The 9,106-nt window shown below is 42.3% G+C and overlaps 1 non-coding gene across 1 annotated transcript; it reads left to right on the forward strand.

Annotated features, from left to right (window-relative positions):
• The first annotated feature begins 1,702 nt into the window (after window positions 1-1,702).
• Window positions 1,703-1,775, forward strand: TRNAE-UUC. Its single transcript has one exon. It is a non-coding gene; the product is annotated as a tRNA-Glu (tRNA).
• Window positions 1,776-9,106: the final 7,331 nt, after the last annotated feature.

Consider the following 9,106-nt stretch of genomic DNA (forward strand, 5'->3'; position numbering starts at 1 on the left):
TTTGTTAAGTGCTTACTGTGTGCCAGACACTGTTCTAAGTGCTGGGGTAGATACAGGATAATCAGGTTGGACATAGCCCCTGCCTCAAATAATAGTAATAATAATCATAATAATAATGGATTTTGTTAAGCGCTTACTATGTGCCAAGCAGTGTTCTAAGCGCTGGGAGGGATACAAGATAATCAGGTTGTCCCACATGAGGCTCACGGTCTTAATCCCCATTTTCCAGATGAGGTAACTGAGGCCCAGAGAAGGAAAGTGACATGTCCAAAGTCACACAGGTGACAAGTGGCAGAGTTGGGACTACAACCCACGACCTCTGACTCCCAAGCCCGGGCTTTTTCCAGCGAGGCCCAGAGAAGTGAAGTGACTTCCCCAAGGTCACACAGCATTCAAGCAGAGGAATTGCAATTTTAACTCAGGTCTTTTTGACCCCCAGGCCCAAACTCCATCGACTAGGCCATGCTGCTTCTCTAAGATTCAATACTTACTCTCTCCTACTTAGACCATGAGCCCCATATGCGCAGGCACTGTGTCCCACCTGATTATCTTGAGTCTAAGCAACATGGTGTGATGGATAGAGCACGAGCTGGGTTCTAATCCCAGCTCTGCCGCTTGTTCATTCAGTCATTCATTCAATTGTATTTATTGAGCGCTTGCTGTGTGCAGAGCACTGTACTAAGCGCTTGGGAAGTACAAGTTGGCAACATATAGAGATGGTCCCTATTCAACAATGGGCTCACAGTCTAGAATGCCCCACCTCCTTGCGGGATGGGGGAGCCTCTTTATCAGTAAATTGGATCTCTGCTGTGGGGCAGCTGCCTTCTATTCCCTTCCTCCACCTCAGGTTATATCATAACCTCTTCTAGGTGTGGTCCCAACCCCTGCCCTTCAGGAGGCTCAGACGGGGGCAGAGGGAGGGTCTTTGGTATTTATTTTACTCAGTTCTACTTGTCTGCTGTACATTCTGCTGTGCTGTGCATGTCTGCTGAGAAGCAGCGTGGCTCAATGGAAAGAGCCCGGGCTTTGGAGTCAGAGGTCATGGGTTCAACTCCCGGCTCTGCCAATTGTCGGCTGTGTGACTTTGGGCGAGTCACTTTGCTTCTCTGGGCCTCAGTTACCTCATCTGTAAAATGGGGATTAAGATTGTGAGGCCCCCGTGGGACAACCTGATCACCTTGTATCCTCCCCAGTGTTTAGAGCAGTGCTTTGCACATAGTAAGGGCTTTATTATTGTTATTATGATGCTTGGGCAAGTCACTACACAACCTTCTAGACTGTGAGCCCACTGTTGGGTAGGTACTGTCTCTATGTGTTGCCAACTTGTACTTCCCAAGTGCTTAGTATAGTGCTCTGCACACAGTAAGCACTCAATTAATATGATTGATTGATTGATTCTTTTGGTCTCAGTTACCTCATCTGTAAAACAGGGATTGAGACTGTGAGTCCTACAGGGTCAGGGAATTTATCTAAACCAATTTGTCTGTATCCACTCTAGTGCTTAGAACAGTGCCTGGCACATAGTAAATGCTTAACAAAAACCATAGACACCATTTTATTATTATCCCAGGGCATTGTACACTGCTTGGCACATCATAAACACATTTTAATTACAAGCATTTTTGTCATTATCATCATTATAATCTTAGTGGTTGTTATTATTGTACACTCATTGTACCCGGAGCCCGGGTAGCCCAGAAGAGCCTGGATGGCTCAGGCGGTAGAGCATCAGACTTTCAATCTGAGGGTCCAGGGTTCAAGTCCCTGTGTGGGCAGAAGTTTATTTTTCTAGACTGTGAGCCTGTTGTTGAGTAGGGACCGTCTTTATATGTTGCCAATTTGTACTTCCCAAGCACTTAGTACAGTGCTCTGCACACAGTAAGTGCTTAATAAATATGATTGAATGAATGAATGAACTCACTGGGACAAATGCACTATACTAAACTTTTGAATGTCATTATCGCTTTTTTTTGTGAGTACCCAGTAGGTACTGCCTAGTACCTCCTAGGCAGTACGAGGAAGAAAGCCCTGCATCTTTCTGCTTTGGGATCCTTTGTACATATTTATTACTCTATTTATTTATTTATTTTATTTGTACATATTTATTCTATTTATTTTATTTTGTTAATATGTTTTGTTTTGTTGTCTGTCTCCCCCTTCTAGACTGTGAGCCTGCTGTTGGGTAGGGGCCGTCTCTATATGTTGCCAACTTGTACTTCCCAAGCACTTAGTACAGTGCTCAGCACACAGTAAGCGCTCAATAAATACAACTGAATGAATGAATCCTTCCAGTTGTCACACATGCGCCTAAACTCCATTTGCATGTGGCAATTCAGATTTCTGTAGGACTCACTCTTGCCTAAGGCATATGATGTCACCAAGTGTTATTGGTGCAGTCACTGTTTTCCTACAAGTGTCCCTTTCATCTTTGGGTCATTCGCCCCAAACCAATCTTGGTGATTTTGACAGACTTGTCCAATATCTTGAAATTAAAATGGCTTTAGAAAATACCGTTGCAGAAAATTAAAAACGAGTATGCAATCCTATTAAATTCATATTAAGATACTTCAGTGTTGCTTCGCCTCTTTGGCTGGAAAATGTTACTTTCCATATGAATATCAGAAATTCTAACTGCCCACCTTTCTCACTGTCAGTTCCGGCACTCTGGGAGAAAGGGCAAAATTTAGGATTTGTGGCGGATGGTATATGATGAAACAACATGAGAGGAGTGAGTACCAATTACCACTTAAGAGACTAAACAAAACTACTTAGAAAGGATATAATACACAATCAGAGAACTCAATCCAAATTGGGGCTGTATTGTAGAGAAACAATTTAAATCCTGTTACATTTACACATGTTGATGGAAAAACACATAGCTAAACGACTGTCAGGACAGATGGATCTGTCTATAAATGGATAATTTTTTGAAGCATTTTAATGATCTACTCTACATTCACTTTAATGGGCCATACAAATGTGTTTACCTAAACAATATAATGAAGTCACAGAATTCTGATGGGTCCTTATTCTGGTCTCTGTTGCTTATGGCCATGATTTATAACTGTTACCCTCTGGAAAGGGGGATGCATCTTTCTCACCAAATGGGATCTTAGTGTTCTGCAATCTATCATCATCCTCAACAGCATTCACTTGGTTGGATGTATGCTAGGTACTTGGGAATATACCATGAAAGTAAAAAACACAATCCTTGATGTGGAAGACTTTACAATTTAATTGGCGCGATAACTGTATGCAAATTGTCAAATATAAAGTAAAGTGTGAGATCATGATTTGAAATAATGAAAAACAAAAGGAAACAATTAAATGAATAATTGGAAAGGCCGCGATCAAATAAACAAACATTTTCTACCAACCTTAAAGGTGCTCTAAAATTCCACCTCTCTTGGAAGCCTTCCTAGATTAATTCCCTCCTCAAATTGCATCAATTTAACCCCACCCTTAATTCTTATACATTTCATTTCTACCCTCGGCAACCTATGTACCCATGTATATTTGCATTAGTATATTCATTTGTGCATTCAGTTAAATTAAAATTTCAGACATAAATACTCCAGAAAGTTCAGATTGGTTCCCATTAAAAAATATAAATGGTCTCAATTTTAGTACTACGGATTTTAGATCTGTGAGAATATAATCTTGGCTCCTTTTGTCTTCTTTGCTAAACTGGCACCTCTGCCAAAATGGACTCCCAGAAAGGGCACCAAAAGGACTAGTACAGAACATACTGAACGTAGATATGTAACGCAAAAGTAGCTGAAAATGATTTTCGTATTCAAACCCACCTTGTTTAGATCTAGTAATAATAATAATAATGGCATTTGTTAAGTGATTACTATGTGCAAAGCACTGTTCTAAGCGCTGGGGAGGTTACAAGGTGATCAGGTTGTCCCACGGGGGGGCTCACAGTCTTCATCCCCATTTTACAGATGAGTGAACTGAGGCACAGAGAGGTGAAGTGGCTTGCCCAAAGTCATACAGCTGACAAGTGGTGGAGGTGGGATTTGAACCCATGACCTCTGACTCCAAAGCCCGGGCTCTTTCTACTTAGCCACGGTAAGTGTAGACCAGTCTATGGGCTGAGCCTGTAAAATGGGAATCTTCCCTTTGGGGAGTAATCAAAGCAGCGTGTAACTGCAGAAGCTAACAGTATATCAATCGTATTTATTGAGCGCTTACTGTGTGCAGAGAACTGTACTAAGCACTTGGGAAGTACAAGTTGGCAACATATAAAGTCCCTACCCTACAGTGGGCTCACAGAGCACGGGCCTGGGATTCAGACGGTCATGGGGTCTAATCCCGGATCTGCCACTTGTCTGCTGGGTGACCTTGGACAACTCACTTCATTTCTCTGAGTCTCAGTTCCCTCATCTGTAAAATGGGGATAGAGACTGTGTGCCCACATGGGACTGTGTCCAGCCCAATTTGCTTGCATCCACCCCAGTGCCTGGTACATAGTAAGTGCTTAACAAATACTATATAATTACCCAGAATTTTTTTTTCTGATATATATGTGGTATTTCCTCTTCTGTAAAATGGGTATTAAATTCCTGTTCTCACAGCACCTGTATATATGTATATATGTTTGTATGTATTTGTTACTCTATTTTTTTTTTATTTTACTTGTACGTATTTATTCTACTTATTTTATTTTGTTAATATGTTTTGTTTTGTTCTCTGTCTCCCTCTTCTAGACTGTGAGCCCACTGTTGGGTAGGGACCATCTCTATATGTTGCCAACTTCTACTTCTCAAGCACTTAGTACAGTGCTCTGCACACAATAAGTGCTCAATAAATACGATTGAATGAATGTTCTCCCTCCTACTTGGATTGTGAGGTACATGTGGGACAGGGATGAGATCTTTCCTGATTACCTTGTATCCACCCCACTGCTTAGAACAGTGCTTAGCACATAGAAAGTACTTAACAAATACCATTTTTAAATGGCATAAATCATGGAGCAATTTTTACCTAGCTCAAGGTAGAATCATAAACTCATATAACTGGGACCATCCTAGAGGTCATTTAATCATTTGCCCCCAGAGAAATGAATAATGAATTCAGAACCCCAAGTTGTTCTGGACCTGATGGACTTCTAGATCTCAGCAGATATGCCCTCAACCATTTCAGTCACTTATGTACTTATCTATAACCATATTCAGCATGTGTGTGTGTATGTATAAAATTGTACATTCAATTTTTTTAAAAACTTTGATTACTAGAAAGTATTGTTAGGCCTGTTTCTCCCATTAGAATATCAACCCCTTGTCCGAAGAAGATGCCACACTCTTCATTATCTACTCCCCAAGTGATTAGCACAGTGGTAACATGGCCTAATGGAAACAGTATAGGATTGGAAGTGACCATTCTAGAACAGCATTCTAATTTCAACTCCACCACTTGCCAGTAGTTTGGTATGAGCAAGTCACTTAACTTCTCTGGGCCTCAGTTTCTTCCTCTGTAAAACTGGGATAAAGTTCCTGTTCTCCTCAACAGGCAGCAATTCTTTCAACGATAGCAACTTCTAATATAAATGGAGACTCTACGTTCTGGAAAACTATCCCAGTTACCCTACGGAAAAAGGCTGCTCAAATCCACCAAACCTTCCCTCAGAATAACCCTTCCCTATTCCCTCTTCCCTCTCCTGTCACTGAGAACAGTGACAGGACACGTACAGTGCTAAGCGCTTAGTACACTGCTCTGCACACAATAAGTGCTCAATAAATACAATTGATTGATTGATTGATTGAGAACAGCTCTTCCCTCTTCCCTCCTCACCACACTCAAGGTTGTCTTCATGCATGAGCTTCCACTGATATTCCGTCCAATCCAGGATTCTGATTCTGGCGGTGGAAACTGGTTGTATGAAAGAACAAGCAGTCAGTCCATTAATAGTACAAATTGAGTATCTTCGGTGTCCAGATCACTGCACTAAGTGGCTGGAAGAGGCCATTTGGCACTTCGAAGAGAGATCTTGGAACTGGTAATAGGAGGCCTAGGGTCTAATCATAGCTCAGCCACTGGCCTGCTTATGTGCCCTTGGGGAAATCAGTCAACCTACTTTCTGATCTACTAAGATTCGGAGCACAGTGCAGCTCTAAATCCTGAAAAAGACCTCAGATTTACTTTAGGGAGAGGATTGCCCAGACCCAGCTCAGCCTCCAAATGGTCCTAAAGCTCTCTATTTCTTCCAGTCTTCTAACACAGGTTCTATACTCCATTGGAGAACTCACTCGCTCCCATGGTTTCAACTACCAACTCCATGAAGATGATTCCCAAATCTACATATCCAGCCAAGATTTCTCTCCCTCTCTGCAGCCTTGCATTTCCTCCTTCCTTCAAGACATCTCTACTTAGATGTCCAGCCACCACTCAAAACTTAACATCTCCAAAACAGAACTCCTTGTCTTTCCACCCAAACCTTATCCTTCCCATAACTTTCCCATTCTATCGTTATTATTATTATTACAGCACCACCATGCTTCCTGTTTCACAAGCCTGCAACCTTGACATTAGCCTTGACTCTTACCTAATAATAATGATGCCATTTGTTAAGCACTTACTATGTGCAAAGCACTGTTCAAAGAGCTGGAGAGGATACAAGGTGATCAGGTTGTCCCACGTGGAGCTCACAGTCTTAATCCCCATTTTACAGATGAGGTAACTGAGGCACAGAGAAGTTAAAGGACTTGCCCAAAGTCACACAGCTGACAAGTGGCTGAGCCGGGATGTTATCTCTCACTCAAACCTCATATCCAATCTAGCAATAAAAGCTGTCGGTTCAACCGTCACAACATCACTAAAATCTGTCATTCATTCAATCGTATTTATTGAGCGCTTACTGTGTGCAGAGCACTGTACTAAGCGCTTGGGAAGTACAAGTTGGCAACATATAGAGACGGTCCCTACCCAACAGCGGGCTCACAGTCTAGAAGGCCTTTCCTCTGTCCTTTCCTCTCCATTCAAACTGCTACAATGTTAATCCAAACACGTATCCTATGGCACTTTGATTACTGTATCAGCCTCCCTCCTGACCTCCCTGCCTCCTATCTCTCCCCTCCCCAGTCCATATTCCACTCTGCTGTCCAGATCTTTTTTTCTACAGAAACATTCAGGCCATGTATCCCCACTCAAGAACATCCAGTGGTTGCCCATCCACCTCTGTATTGAACAAAAGCTCCTTATCATAAACTTTAAAACATCCAATCACCTTGCCTCCTCCTCTCTTTGCTCGTTACTCTCCTACTGCAACTAAGCCAAACACTTCACTCCTCCAATAATAATAATGATAATAATAATAATGGTATTTGTTAAGCACTTATTATGTGCCAAGCACTCTTCTAAGTGCTGAGATAAATACAAGGTCCTCAGGTTGCCCCACGTAGGGTTCACAGTCTTAATCCCTATTTTACAGGTGAGGTAACTAAGGCACCGATAATTTAAGTGGCTTGCCCAAGGTCACACAGCAGACAGGTGGCGAAGCCGGGATTAGAACCCACATCCTCTGGCTCCCAAGTCTGTGCTCTTTCGACCAAGCCACACTGCTTTACAAAGTTCTTGAAAAATCTTACCGTTTGTGAGTAAACAAAGCAAGACCAGGAAGCCCCCCAAAAAATATTAATATTATTTCTACCCTACACCAACCTACTCACTGTACCTCATTCTCATATGTCTCACCACCAACCTCCTTGGTGGCGGTGGAAACTGGTTGTATGAAAGAACAATCAATCAGTCCATCAACAGTACAAATTGAGTATCTTCGGTGTCCAGATCACTGCACTAAGTGGTTGGGAGAGGCCGTTTGGCACTTTGAAAAGAGATCTTGCAACTGGTAACAGGAAGCCTAGGTTCTTCCTAGGCCTGGAATGCCTTCCTTTTTCATTTCCAAAGACAGTTACTCTCCCCACCTTCAAGGCCTTATTGAAGCACATCTCCTCCAAGAGGTCTTCCCTGACTAAGCCCCCATTTACCCTTTTCCCACACCCTCCTGCATTAACCTGACTTGCTCCCTTTATTCACCACCCCCACCCCCATAGCACTTATGTACATGTCCATAATTCATGTATTTATATTAATGTCTATCTCCTCCTCTAGACAATTAGCTCACTGTGGGCTGGGAATGTGTCTGTTATATTGTGGTGTCGTACTCTCCCAACAATTAGTACAGTTCTCTGCACATAGTACATATTGAGCACATAGTAAGTGCTCAATAAACATGATTGATTTGGGAGATCTAATAGTGATTCCCAAGCCCCTGCACCCCTAGAGTTGCCACCAGGCATCTTGACAAATGTGTAGTTTTATCCATAACTAGGAAGTGTAAAATTAGTCTAGGGTGGGGCTACTATGGGCAACAGAATCACCCCTGGGAGATCCACTGGGAAAGGATAGTCATGTTGTGTGCAACGATGGAGTGTATGTGTGGTGGGGCAGATCAGCACATCATGGCTTAGTGGAAAGAGCACGGGCTTTGGAGTCAGAGGTCATGGGTTCAAATCCCGGCTCCACCAGCTGTCAGCTGTGTGACTTTGGGCAAGTCACTTAGAACAGTGCTTTGCACATAGTAAGCGCTTAATGAATACCATTAAAAAAATAAAGTCACTTCACTTCTCTGGGCCTCATTTACCTCTGGAAAATGGAGATTAAAACTGTGAGCCCCCAGTGGGACAACCTGACCACCTTGTAATCTTCCCAGCTCTTAGAACAGTGCTTTGCACATAGTAAGCGCTTAGAAAACACCATCATTATCGTTATTATTATTATGAGTTTCCTATCCCTGTACGAAAAATAATGGAGGATGTTCTTTAAGACTTCAAGTGGCCTTGTTTTCTGTCTGCAGTGAAAGGTTAGAACTCCATATTATTTAAAAGTTGTAAGCCATTGAGCAGGTTTAAAGATTGGAAGATTGGCTAAATCCATCACGCTAGGGGACAGTTGAGATTATTTTTTTACTCTGAATATTTAGGTTTTGGAGAGTCATGTACTAACGGGTAGAAAATGAGAAATATGCCTTATGTTTATCATTCCTTAGGGCTATGGTACTTGTTACAATGTTTGTGCCAGCGACAATGCTTTCTGCTTCCAG

Source organism: Tachyglossus aculeatus, chromosome 4, assembly GCF_015852505.1.
Source record: "Tachyglossus aculeatus isolate mTacAcu1 chromosome 4, mTacAcu1.pri, whole genome shotgun sequence".
NCBI lineage: Eukaryota > Metazoa > Chordata > Mammalia > Monotremata > Tachyglossidae > Tachyglossus > Tachyglossus aculeatus.